Genomic DNA, 13,899 nt, shown 5'->3' with positions numbered 1-13,899 from the left:
AAATGAATGACGCTAACATGCGTAAGAGAAACTGATTATTTCAGAACAGCGTTTAGTCACGCCCATCAGCATATGTAGAGGATTACTTGGCACCTGGAATGTGAGTTAAAGGCAGTGTGTTTTTCTCCTTAGACTAGACAGGGCAATTTGGGACACTAATGCAAATGTCAGCGCTGAAACAACGGGGCTGATAGAGACGTCGTTTTAATTCCTCATCAAGGCCACCAGGGTGATTATTTTCATCTTTGGGTGCCAGTTGCTTGCGTTAGCAAGCCTCAGGAACGTCATGATGAGGTTGAGCAAGTCTCCATGAATGCCATTAAACTGGTTCAGACCTCACAAGTGAGTGCAAAACTCTGTCTGAATAGTGTAAGTTGTCTCTGGATTTGAAATCAACGTCGTAAAGCCAAACCATCTATATCTGACTAGTGGTTCACAAAAAATTATTTCAGCAAGAAGGCGATTCAAAATACACATCTATGTCAACCCTGACACTAAGGCCCGTATTTATACTTTTTGACGCTAAACTGCGCTAACGCAGTTTAGCGTCAAAAAGTTTAGCGCCGGCTAACGCCATTCTGAAGCGCCATGCGGGCGCCGTATTTATTGAATGGCGTTATCCGGCGCTAGCAGACCGGCGCTGCCTGGTGTGCGTGGAAAAAAAACACGTACACCAGGCAGCGCCGGCGTTGGGAAAAATGGCGTTAGGGCGTCTTAAAATGGGGCAAGTCAGGTTGAGGCAAAATAATCGCCTCCACCCGATTTGCGCCATTTTTAACGACGCCCAGATGCCATTTACATGACTCCTGTCTTAGTAAAGACAGGAGTCATGCCCCCTTGCCCAATGGCCATGCCCAGGGGACTTATGTCCCCTGGGCATGGTCATTGGGCATTGTGGCATGTAGGGGTGCACAAATCAGGCCCCCCTATGCCCCCCCAAAAAATGAAAAAATAAAAAATTATACTTACCTGAACTTACCTGAATGTCCCTGGGATGGGTCCCTCCATCCTTGGGTGTCCTCCTGGGGTGGGCAAGGGTGGCAGGGGGGGGTCCCTGGGGGCATGGGAGGGCAGCTGTGGGCTCATTTTGAGCCCACAGGTCCCTTAACGCCTGCCCTGACCCAGGCGTTAAAAAGAGGCGCAAATGCGGGGTTTTTTGCCCCGCCCACTCCCGGGCGTGATTTTTGCCCGGGAGTATAAATACGACGCATTTGCGTCGCAGTCATTTTTTTAGACGGGAACGCCTACCTTGCATCTCATTAACGCAAGGAAGGCGTTCACGCAAAAAAATGACGCTCATTCCTCATACTTTGGCGCTAGACGCGTCTAACGCCAAAGTATAAATATGGCGTTAGTTTTGCGCCGAATTTGCGTTGAAAAAAACGACGCTAATTCGGCGCAAACGGAGTATAAATATGCCCCTAAGGACCTTATTTATACTTTTTTAGCACCGCTTTTGCGTCATTTTTTGACGCAAAAGCAGCGCAAATTTACAAAGTGCAGTTGCATTTTGCATTTTACCATCAGTAAACTGACAGACTCGCTGTTTTAATCGAACTTTCTTGCAGACTTTTGCTGCGGAACGAGCACGCAGTGATTGATCCATTCACAACACAACAGTCACAATAACATACAAAGGCCTTGTGAGAAATTGGGTTGTTGCTTGAGGGAAATTGTGAGACCTTTTCAAACAACAGTCAGAATCCTTGTCAGGTTGAACCACAAACAATCACTAAATTAACCTGTGCTTAACCTTCTGGTAGCGTGGCACAAAAACAGGCTAAACCTAGAGGCAATATGTAAATTGTTGATGCAGCACTTAAACAGTAATAAAGTAAAAACATAAAACAGGACAAATTCCACACGAACTTAGAAAAATAAATTAAAATGTAATAAATTATTTGACATCAAAATGACAAAAAGACAATTAGTATAACTGAGATATGTAATTTTCATTTTTTAAGGTAAGTATGGCACCTAAAAGCACAAAGCGTGCTCATGTTAATCTGGTCGTGTGAGACAAAGTTTAAGTCACAAGTTCAGGCTGACAGTGATGCAGAGCAGGCCGGAAACAGAGACCAGGTTAGTCCCACTGAAAAAGAGGCCTTCTAAAGTGCATCATGAAAGTTCCGTTCCTGGTCGAGGGGGCTGTGAGAAGCAGGGAGAGCAGCGCAGATGGTTGTCACTTTATCACATGTTTCTGCAGAAAGCAGACCTGACGAAGTGGATGATCATCGAGGTAGCATGAAGTTCCTGTGGACTATCGCTGCTGGAGATTCGCATTGGGGTCACTGATTGCTGTAGCCCTAAGTGCAGATCTCGCTTTGCCTTTCACCACTGGTGGTCGCTGTAGCATGAACAGTCGGGTTCAACATAATTGCACTTTGGTGGTTGGTGCAGGTGGCAAGATCTTGGGTCAAACAGGCCCCTTCATGCCTCAAAGTGCCCAAAACTTCAAGATTTTTTCTTTTCTTCAAGGATGAGCTCAACTGATGCCACACCAAGTGTCCAGGTCATGGGAGGCAACTCTTTGGGATCAGGAGCTCACTCCAGCAGAACTCAGGCAGGTCCAGGAAGGGCTCATTGCAGCAGGTCTTCTGGAAAGTTTCAGCAGTTTCAGAGAGGTCTCTGGTACTCATTATGTCCATGTAGCTCAGAACAGGAAGCGAATCAGCTGACCCTTAAAGTTACTAAAGACTGGGATGAAGGGTTTATGTCCAATCGTCCTTCTCAGCAAGCAGGCAAGACCTCAGGCAGCAGGGCAGCAAGGTGTCCTTCCTCTGTAGTATCCACAGGTCTAGGAGTGTATTGAAGAATGGGTCGTGTTGCGTTTGGATACCTGGTTGCCACTTTGAAAGGGGAGAAGCTTCTAGAGTTTCCCCTTACAGAAGTGTCTGGTATTTCCTGCCTGTCTGCCTTGGTCCCAGTCTGTTTGGGGGCACAATAGGCTAGTGTGAAGTCCTTTTTGTGTTAGTTGGGCCAGTGCGTTTGAAGTGCAAGTGTGGTAGGTGACACCTTTGCCCCCCTATTCTTGCCAGAGATGGCCCATCCTGCCAACACCCAGACCCTCTATTGTGATAGTGGTAGGAATACACAAAGGCCAACTGCACCTAGACATGTGTCCCAGGAACAGGCTGCAGGAACCAAATGGTTAGGACAAGAAAATGGGAGCTTTCTAAAAGTGGCATTTTCTGAATTGTGATTTAAAAATTGACTTTACTATTAAAAAGGGTAACAATGCCTCACACACCAAACATGCCTTTTTTACTTGCTACCAATCAAAAGCTATCACTTATTAAAGGTAATAAGGTGACCCAATGTTATTCTATGGGAGAGGTAGGCCTTGCAGTAGTGAACAACAAATTTAAGAGTTTTTGACTACCAGGTCAAGTTAAACATAAAAGTACATGTCTCACTTTTTAAATACACTGCACCGTGCCCTGCAGGCGGCCTAGCACCTCCACAAGGGAAGACTTATATGTATTAAAAAGGAAGGTTTGCGCCTGGCAAAAAGTTTTTTGCCAGGTCCAAATGGCAGTTTAAAACTGCACACACAGGCTGCAATGGTAGGCCTGAGGCATGTTTCCAAAAAGCTACTAAGCGGTTGGCATAGTAAGTGTTGCAGGCCCACTAGCAGCATGACATTTACAGGCCCACTAGTACCTTTTCATTTACAGGCTCTGGATACATTTAGTATCACTTTACAAGGGGCTTACAAGTAAAATAATTAGGTAATTTGGATGTAAGCCATGGTTAGAGGAGATAGCGGAAGCACTTTAGCACTGGTTAGTAGTTGTAAAGTGCACAGAGTCATAAGGCCAACAGAAACTAGTCCAGCAAAACAGGAGGAGTGGAGGCAAAAAGTTTGGGAAAAGACCACCCTAAGGCTGACAGGTCTAACAGGACTGTCCCATTTTACCACTTGCTTTTCATACTCCACCCTACTCTACGGAAACTGCACAAATGCCTTAGCACTCATGAACACAACAGTATCACTCTTTGACACTCTAACAATTACCATACCAGTGATCACTCTGCATAAACTATTCATGAACACCTTCATTTGGTATTTAATTACATCAGTAGTATAGTACTCAACCATAACAATTACACCAGACACTGCAATACCATCTCACATCAGTGCAATGCATTTTTAGCACACACAATGTAGGTAATCTGTTCACCAACAATAATGTCACATTATGTATCCTAAGTAACCTATGCAATAGCACTAGATGAGAACCTATGCCATCTTATAACTGAAAAATGTTTATACTAATTATTTGGAAAGAAATTATATTTGCACAAAGAATACAAATATATGTATTAATTCAGTATTTTATCCAATGCTCTAAGTAAACAGTATTTTTAAAATAATTTACGGATTATATGTTGCCACACAGGGCGGAAACCAAAGAAAACATATAAATTTAATAATAGTCTCCTAATTAATAGGAGGCTGGTAGATCTTGAAACAGTATGTACACATTAAATTCAATATATTGGCCCCAAAGGCTAGGATACATTCTCTAGTTTGACACAGTCTCTTAGTGGGCCTTCCAACTGAGATTTGACTGAACCCTCACTTAGTCAGAATACACTTACATTAAAAATTGCACCTCTCAGCCAGGATGATCATTCGTATTTAGATGAATTAACACAATGCCCAGACCCCACACACCTCCTTTTACACAAAATTGGCAAACATACAAAGTTGCATGCAACAAACTCTTTGAAATTCTCTAAGGTACACACACAAGCAGCTATTTCCCACTAGGTTCGTGAATTTGCAATGTTTTTACCACCGTACAGACTCAATTCGGTTTGGTGGGATGGCTACCGAACGGCATGGGCAGTGCAGTCACCACCTCAACTGGTCCAGCCTCAGCCAAACTATGGGTTGAGCCAAATTTAGTTATGCATAGGGTGGATGAGTATTTTAATTGACTGATGCAGCTTCTGCATCCATGGCATGAATTGCTTTGTTGAAAAAAGAGATAGGCATGGTAAACCTGTTGGCACATTTTTGATCAGTGATGACAGATGCTCACAACAGGAGTATCTCTTCGTAGCATGAAAAAACAATGTCTGTGATATGCTGGGACATTCTTTCACATTTTCTGTTTGGGAACACCATGGTGCAGCACCAGAGTTGGGGGAAAAGTAGGGGAAGTGAAAGGTGGGCATACAACAAAGCTGCCAATTTTTGGCATTGATGACATAACCACTCACCTCTAAATGAGTCCCGGACGGCGTAATTTATTGATTGGCGGACCAACTGCCAAATAGGAGACAAAGGGACAAACTATGCTTGCCCAGCCTACAAATTTAGTTATTATTAATGAAGTGGTAGTCACTTCGATTGCAAGAGCCACTGCAGTGGAATAAAGAGTCGCAGCGATTGAGACATTTAACAGCCATGCCCCAGACTTGTCAGCAATGTTTTGGATTACTTTGGGGTATGTTTTCAGGAACATTGGTAAAAAATGTGTCCCTTGTACACCATGATTTATCTGAGGTGTGTGAGTTTTGTTGCGTGCCCCGACATTTTTTCACTTTTCCTGTCTGTGACCACCAAGCAGTGCATGTCTGGGCCAGCCAGGAAAAAACACGCCAGACATGATTTCAGAGAAGCCATCTGAAATAAGATGGGTACTCCACCAACATTTTCATCACTGTTTGCTCCATGCAAGTGTTATCCCACTTGCAGCACAAGGGCAGATCTCCTGTTGCCCCACCAATTTTTGGCGGCTGTCATGTTACCTGACACCTCTATATGCAGCACGTGGTCTATGCTACTTTCTGGTTAGGACCAGCAATTGTAATACTCAATGAAAGATAGATCATAGATCAAAAGCTACATATAATACTCAGGATTCAGTAATCCCTGTATTATCGCTGGTCTCCAATTTCTTTATGATCGGCGACTTGTGATGCACCCAGGCACCGAATATAAAGAAAATACGTCAGAAATTAACTGTAATAAGTCATTACAGTCGGGTCCTGACTTCCCAATGCCTAGTGTCAGAGCCAGCACCTGAGGTGTAAGGCAGGTCAGGTCACAGAGCTGCTCTTTGTAACAATCTTTTGTTTCTTCTGCTCGATTTTTCAAGCTTACAGTGACTGGCAAAAAGGACGTTTATTTTTTTCATTTTCTAGATAACTACAGACAAGTTAAAATCTCTCTGAATGTTTCTACACATTCCGAATTACTGTAGCTTTTTAAAAAAAAAAACAAAAAAAAAAAACTAAACTGTACTGAAATGTTTCTAATATTTTTTCAACAAATATCTATCAGGTTTTTGATGTGTTTAATTTTACACTAGAGGTTCTGTTTTTGTTTTGCAAAGATGCTACATACCAAGTTTATAAGTGGTTTGTGGGAATTATGTTAATGTGGCCATATACTGCATGGTATAACATACCCACTGTCATATATGATAAGGATATTGCAAGCCACCTTGGAGTTTCTTAACTTTATAAAGGAACTCAGCTTTCGGCCTCGTCCTCTATATGGTTATGGAACTCCTCTGTGATTTGCATTATCCTTATCATGTACAGCACAGGGTACTTTAACCCTTATATAATACAGAATCACTCCATATGCTATATGTTAGACTTTTCATCCTTGGCGTGGTCTCCCTTGACTTTTTGCCTCTGTTCCCCAGGTTGTTGATGTGTGCTGGACTCTGATTTTGCTGTTTTTGTTACTCTGGGCACTTTACCACTGCTAACCAGTGCTAAAGTGCAAGTGCTCCTGTTTAAATTGTATGTAAGTGGTTCATCCATGATTGGCATATTTGAATTACTAGTAAGTCCCTAGTAATGTGCACTAGAGGTGCCAGGGCCTGTAAATCAAATGCTACTAGTGGGCCTGCAGCACTGGTTGTGCCACCCACATAAGTAGCTCTGTAATCATGTCTCAGACCTGCCCCTGCAGTGTCTGTATGTGTATTTTTACACTGTAAATTCGACTTGGCAAGTGTACCCACTTGCCAGGCCTAAACCTTCCCTTTCCTTACATGTAAGGCACCCCTAAGGTAGGCCCTAGGTAGCCCCAAGGGCAGGGTGCAGTGTATGGATAAGGTAGGACATATAGTAATGTGGTTTATATGTCCTGACAGTGAAATACTGCCAATTTCGTTTTCACTGTTGCAAGGTCTGTCTCTCTCTCATAGGATAATATGGGGGCTACCTTTAAATATGATTAAAGTGTAGATTCCCCTAGAGAGTAGATGGACATGTGGAGTTTGGGATCCCTGAACTCACAATTTAAAAATACATCTTTTAGTAAAGTTGATTTTAAGATTGTGCGTTTGGAAATGCCACTTTTAGAAAGTGAGCATTTTCTTGCTTAAACCATTCTGTGACTCTGCCTGGTTTGTGGATTCCCTGTCTGGGTCAGTTTTGACAGTTGGGTTGTTTTTCACCTCACACCAGACAGTGACACAAAGGGAGCTGGGGTGTGATCTGCATTTCCTGATTAGCCATCTCTGCTAGGAGGGAGGGGTGGAGTGGTCACTCTCATCTGAAAGGACTGTGCCTGCCTCTGACAATGCTGTCTCCAGCCCCCTGGTGTGTGTCTGAGGCCTTGCCTGGGCAAGGCAGGATTTCACAAGAAGGTGTGAGTCCCCTTTGAAGAAAGGTGACTTCAAAGACTAAAATGGGTATAAGAAGGGCACCCAAACTTACAAACTTTAGAAACACTTCTGGAATCAAGGGGAACCTCTGCCTGGAGAAGGGCTGATAGCTGAGGAAAACGTGCTGCCCTGCCTGTGACTGTGCTTTGTGGAGCTTTCCTGCAGTGCTGCTTCTGCCAGAGTAAGAGGGCAAAGACTGGACTTTGTGTGCCTTCCATCTTGAAGAAGAAATCTCCAAGGGCTTGATGTAGAGCTTGCCTCCTGTTGTTGAAGTCTCAGGGATAGCAAAGACTTCTTCCTGCCAGCACCTGGAGTCTCTGGAGAGACCCCTACTCTGCTCTGTGGTGCCCTTCCAGTTCCTGGGACCCTGAAAGGAGAGGCTGGCAGCCTAAGGACAAAGATACACGCACCGAGCGCCGTGCGGAGAAAAGATCGACGCGAATCCGATCGCGGCTGAGAAAACGACGCGACGCCGGTTCCGCAGCTGAGAAACGACGCCGCAGGAAACGCGACCGAAAAACCGACGCCCGGAGCAGGAGAAACGACGCGCAGCATCGCTGACGGAGGCTGAGAGATCGCACCCTGCGCCGCGGGACTTTCGGATCGTCGTGTGGCTGGCTTTTTCAACGCGCACCGCCGTGCCGAGTTGTTTTCGACGCACACAGCCGTGCAGGGTTACTTTCGACGCCCACCGCCCGTGCGGGGTTATTTTTTGACGCAAACCAGGTACATTTTCACGCTAGCAGCGCTAGTGTGGTTTTACAACTACCTAAAGACTCTTTTTATTTTAAACCTTTAAAAAAATCATAACTTGACTTGTGTATGTTGGATTTTTGTCGTTTTGGTCTTGTTTTGTCTAGATAAATATTTCCTATTTTTTTCTAAACTGGTGTTGTGTCATTTTGTAGTGTTTTCATTGAGTTACTGTGTGTGTTGGTACAAATACTTTACGCCCAGCACTCTGAGGTTAAGCCTACTGCTCTGCCAAGCTACCAAGGGGGTAAGCAGGGGTTAGCTGAGGGTGATTCTCTTTTATCCTAACTAGAGTGAGGGTCCTTGCTTGAACAGGGGGTAACCTGACTGTCAACCAGAGACCCCATTTCTAACATTGGTGACCAGCGGTCGGGATTTGGACTTGTATTTGTACTTGACATACAGTAATTAAGTGTACACTACTGTTTTGATCTCAGACCACTACGTGACCACATACTACTAGTCTTGTGATTTTTGTTTTTTCTACTTGGACTGTTTTTCTCTGCATTCAGTTTCTTTTTTTTCGCTGATCCCGTGATTGACTTTTCTGGAACTTCATTTGAGAACTTGCTTTTCTGTTTTTGGAACTGTGCATATTTTTTAACCTCTCATCATGTCTCAGTCTGGAGATGCCCTAGCTGAAGCTGCTTTTGACTTGGAGAAATTGGAGAGCTACAAAGTGGCTCAGTTGAAGCAGTTTTGTAGTAATGTTGGCTGTCCCATTAAGAGCTCATCCAAGAAGGATGAGCTGCAAAAGGCGCTGAGGGCCTGGGTGACAGCCAAAGCAGCTGAGGGGCACACAGATGAGGAGCCAGAGGGGGAAGAGGAGTTGCAAGTCACTCACACTGATGTAGTGGGTGGGCCTGCTATGTCTCAGGGGAGAATCTCCAGGGCAGGTAGCAGTGTGTCCTCCAAGAGTCTGACACCTGGAGAGTTACAGGACAGACAGGCAGAGAGGGAGTACCAGTTGGAGCTGAAAAAGCTCAGTCTAGAGATGGAACAGAGGAAGCTGGCCCTTGAGGAAAGGAAGATAAACATGGCTCATGAGCTCAGTTTAAAAGAGATTGATCAGAGGAGTCAGTCCAGTAAGGATGGTGGCAGCAATTCTACAGTGCAGCCTGAGAGAAGGGTACACATCCCAAAAGACCTTGTGAGGGATTATAAGAGGGAGGATGATATCTACTTGTGGTTCAAGGGTTATGAGTCAGCTCTCCACATGAACCTGGTCCCTGAAGCTCATTGGGGGGCAGCCCTGTGGAAGCATTTTGAGGCAGAGGGGAGGGACACACTGACGGCCTTAGGGGATGCTCAGAGTCTCACCTACCCTGCCATGAAGGAGGCCTTACTTACCAGGTATGGTCTCACCCCTGAGCAGTACAAGGAGAAGTTTAGATCCTACAAGAGAAAGGAATCCCAAACATGGTTGGAATGTGTTGATTCTTGTTGCAGGTCACTGGATGGTTGGGTGAAGGGCAGTAAGGTAAACACGTATGAGGGGCTTTACAATTTAATTGCTTGGGAGCACTTGTACAGTTTATGTTTTCCAGAGCTGCGCCAGCACCTCATTGACAGCAAGCTGACTGACCCCAGGAAGCTTGCACAGGAAGCGGACCGCTGGGAGAGCACCAGGGTCCAAAAGAGGTATGGGGGAGACCACGCCAAGGGTGGGCAGGGTCCCTCTCAGAAGAAAGGGGGGGGTAAGGGCAAACAGGATGAGTTCTCTAAAGGGCCCCAAACTGATTCCCAGGGTAAGGATTCCCAACCCCCCAGTGAAAAGAAGCCATGGTTCTCCAAAGGGAAGCCAATGGCAGGTGGTCCCCTACGTAAGTGCTATTCATGTGACCAGGTGGGTCATGTGAGGGGGGACCCCAAATGCCCCAAAAGTACACCGGCACCCACTGGTGCACCGTCCCAGGGTTTGGCCAGTGTAGCGCTTGGGGAGGAGTTGGTTTCAGGTGGGTGGGAACCAGCAGAAATGACCCTTGTCTCACTAGGGGACAGTGAGATGGTCCAGAGAAACCTAGTGCCTGATAACACTAAGAAGTACAGGCAATGGGTGACCATCAATGGACAGAGGGTGGAGGCTCTAAGAGACACAGGAGCCAGTGTGACTACAGTGAGGAGTCACCTGGTGTCTGAAGAGCAGATTGATCCCCGGGTACTTCACCAAGTAGTTGCAGTAGACAATTCTGAGCGCCTCTGCAGAGTGGCGCAGGTTCCCTTTGAATGGGGGGGGGTCTCAGGTTCCTGGAAAGTAGCTGTGAGTCCAACCATGCCTGTTGATTGTTTGCTAGGCAACGACCTGGAAGATTCCCCTTGGAAGGAGGTGGAACACAGGTCTCACTTGGAGATGTTGGGTCTGCCTGGGTGGGTATGCGTATCCACCCGGTCTATGGCAGCCAATCAGGGTAGTCAAGAGCCCCTGGAGCCTGAAACAGTGGCCCAGGGGACCGCCAAGAAGAGGAAAGGCAGGAGGCGCGGGAAACCCGCCCCAGAAGTTCCCACGGTCCGGGAGGAGGCAGAGCCTGAGGGTGATGCCCCGGAACCTACAGGGAACAGGTGGCTGAACTGGGGGAGGTCCCTGAGCTGTCGCAGTGGCAGCAGGAAGGGGGACCCACCAGGGAAGTATTCTGCACAGCGCAGAAGGAGTGCCCTACTCTTGAGGGACTGCGGCAGCAGGCTGCAGCCCAGGCGGCTGGCGGGGCGCCAGGTACTCACCTGATTTATTGGGAGGATGGCCTCCTGTATAGTGAGCCTAAGGTTCCTGAGCCGGGGTCAGCTCGTATGCTGGTGGTACCCCAGGGCTTCAGGATCTTCCTACTGGGTTTGGCTCATGATGTGCCTTTGGCAGGACATCTAGGGCAGGACAAGACCTATAAGAGGCTTGTCTCCCACTTTTACTGGCCCTTGATGAACAAGCAGTCAGCTGCTTATTGTAGATCTTGTCAGACTTGTCAGGCAAGTGGCAAGAGTGGGGGGAAATGCAAAGCTCCCCTCCAACCTTTACCGGTAGTCAGTACTCCCTTTGAAAGGGTAGGAATTGACATTGTGGGGCCTCTGGATCCCAAGACAGCCATGGGCAACAGGTTCATCCTGGTCTTGGTGGACCATGCCACACGGTACCCAGAAGCTATTCCTCTAAGGACGGTCACCGCCCCCGTGGTGGGACGTGCCTTGATGGGGGTTTTTACCCGCATGGGGTTCCCCAAGGAGGTAGTATCTGATAGGGGTACAAACTTCATATCCACTTATATGAAGTCTCTGTGGAAGGTGTGTGGGGTAACCTACAAGTTCACCACCCCTTACCACCCCCAAAGTAATGGTCTGGTTGAGAGATTCAACCGCACCTTGAAAGGCATGATTCAGGGCCTGTCAGAGCCCTTGAGGCGTAAGTGGGACGTCCTCTTGCCATGCCTTCTGTTCGCTTACAGGGAGGTGCCTCAAAAGGGACTTGGCTTTAGCCCCTTTGAGCTCATCTATGGCCACCCTGTGAGGGGACCGCTCAGTCTGGTGAAGGAGGCTTTGGAGAAAGCTCCTAGTAAACCACCCCAGGATGTATTTAGCTACATGCTGGCACTAAGAAACCAGACTGCCCGCTTCAGGAGTCTCGCTCAGGAGAACCTGGAAGCAAGCCAGGAGGACATGAAACGGTGGTACGACCAGAATGCCACTCTGGTTGAGTTTCAGCCTGGACAAAAAGTGTGGGTCATGGCACCAGTGGAGCCTAGGGCTCTCCAAGATAAGTGGACTGGGCCTTTTGAGGTGGTGGAAAGAAAGAGCGAGGTCACCTATCTGGTAGACTTGCAATCCCCCAGGAACCCCTTGAGGGTCCTACATGTCAACCGCCTCAAACCACACTTTGAGCGAACTGAGCTATCCATGCTCCTAGCGACAGATGACGGGGTGGAGGAAGAGAGTGAGCCTCTTCCTGACCTCCTGTCTGCAGGAGAGAAAGATGGGTCTGTGGAGGGAGTGATCCTCTCCCCCTCCCTGACTGAGGAACAGCAGAGGGACTGTCGCCACGTGCTGGGACAGTTCGCCTCACTGTTTTCCCTGATCCCAGGAGTCACACACCTGTGCACACATGATGTGGACACTGGGGACAGTACACCTGTTAAACATAAGGTTTACAGGGTGACTGACAGGGTGAGGGCTTGCATTAAGGAGGAAGTCTCCAAAATGTTAGCCCTAAGGGTTATTGAGCACTCCAGCAGTCCTTGGGCCAGCCCAGTGGTCTTGGTCCCAAAGGCTACTGCTCCTGGTGCCACTCCAGAACTTAGGTTCTGTGTGGACTACCGGGGTCTCAATGCGGTCAGCAAGACTGACGCACACCCCATCCCCCGAGCTGATGAGCTCATTGATCGGTTAGGAGCTGCCAAGTACCTCAGTACGTTTGATTTAACATCTGGGTACTGGCAGATTGCCTTAACTGAAGGGGCAAAGGAGAGGTCAGCATTCTCTACCCCCGATGGGCACTTCCACTTCAATGTGATGCCCTTTGGAATGAAGAATGCCCCTGCCACCTTTCAGAGGTTGGTCAACCAGGTGTTGGCAGGACTGGATGAGTTCAGTGCCGCCTACCTGGATGACATTGCTGTGTTTAGTTCCACATGGGAGGAACACCTGCAACACCTCTGGAGAGTGTTAGAGGCCCTGCAGAAGGCAGGCCTCACTATTAAGGCGAGCAAGTGCCAAATAGGGCAGGGTTCTGTTGTGTACTTAGGACACCAGGTGGGGAGTGGCCAGGTGGCACCCCTACAGCCTAAGATTGACACGATTCTGGCTTGGGAGCCTCCCAAGACCCAGACTGAAGTGAGAGCCTTTTTAGGTCTCACAGGATACTATCGGAGGTTCGTTAAGGGATATGGTACCATTGTTACCCCCTTAACTGAGTTGACTTCTAAGAAGCAACCCAAGAAAGTGATCTGGACAGAGGCTTGCCAGAACGCTTTTGATGCCCTGAAGGCTGCCATGTGCACAGCACCTGTGCTGAAGGCACCTGACTACTCCACGGAGTTTGTTGTACAGACAGACGCCTCAGAGCATGGTATTGGAGCAGTACTCTCACAGCTGAATGAAGAGGGCCTAGATCAACCCGTAGCCTTCATTAGCAGGAGGTTACTACCCAGGGAACGTAGGTGGAGTGCCATAGAACGTGAAGCGTTTGCTGTGGTCTGGGCACTGAAGAAGCTAAGACCCTACTTGTTTGGGACTCACTTCCGAGTTCAGACCGACCACAGACCCCTCAGATGGTTAATGCAGATGAGGGGTGAGAACCCAAAACTGTTGAGGTGGTCCATTTCCCTACAGGGGATGGACTTTACGGTGGAACATCGACCCGGTACAGAGCACGCCAATGCTGATGGTCTGTCCAGGTTCTTCCGCCTTAGTGATGAGAACTCCCATGAGGTTGGGTAGTTGCTCCCCACTTTTAGCTGGGGGGGACACGTGTTAGACTTTTCATCCTTGGCGTGGTCTCCCTTGACTTTTTGCCTCTGTTCCCCAG

At 47.5% G+C, this 13,899-nt stretch overlaps 1 protein-coding gene across 1 annotated transcript in view; it reads left to right on the top strand.

Annotated features, from left to right (window-relative positions):
• Positions 1 to 13,899, top strand: part of GRXCR1 (glutaredoxin and cysteine rich domain containing 1) — a 515,507-nt gene that overhangs the window by 420,541 nt on the left and 81,067 nt on the right. The gene's annotated exons all lie outside the window — the stretch shown is intronic.

The sequence above is a fragment of the Pleurodeles waltl genome, chromosome 1_2 (assembly GCF_031143425.1).
Source record: "Pleurodeles waltl isolate 20211129_DDA chromosome 1_2, aPleWal1.hap1.20221129, whole genome shotgun sequence".
Taxonomy (NCBI): Eukaryota; Metazoa; Chordata; class Amphibia; order Caudata; family Salamandridae; genus Pleurodeles; species Pleurodeles waltl.
Note: the sequence above shows the minus strand (reverse complement) of the source record. Positions and strands in the feature narration are given on the sequence as shown.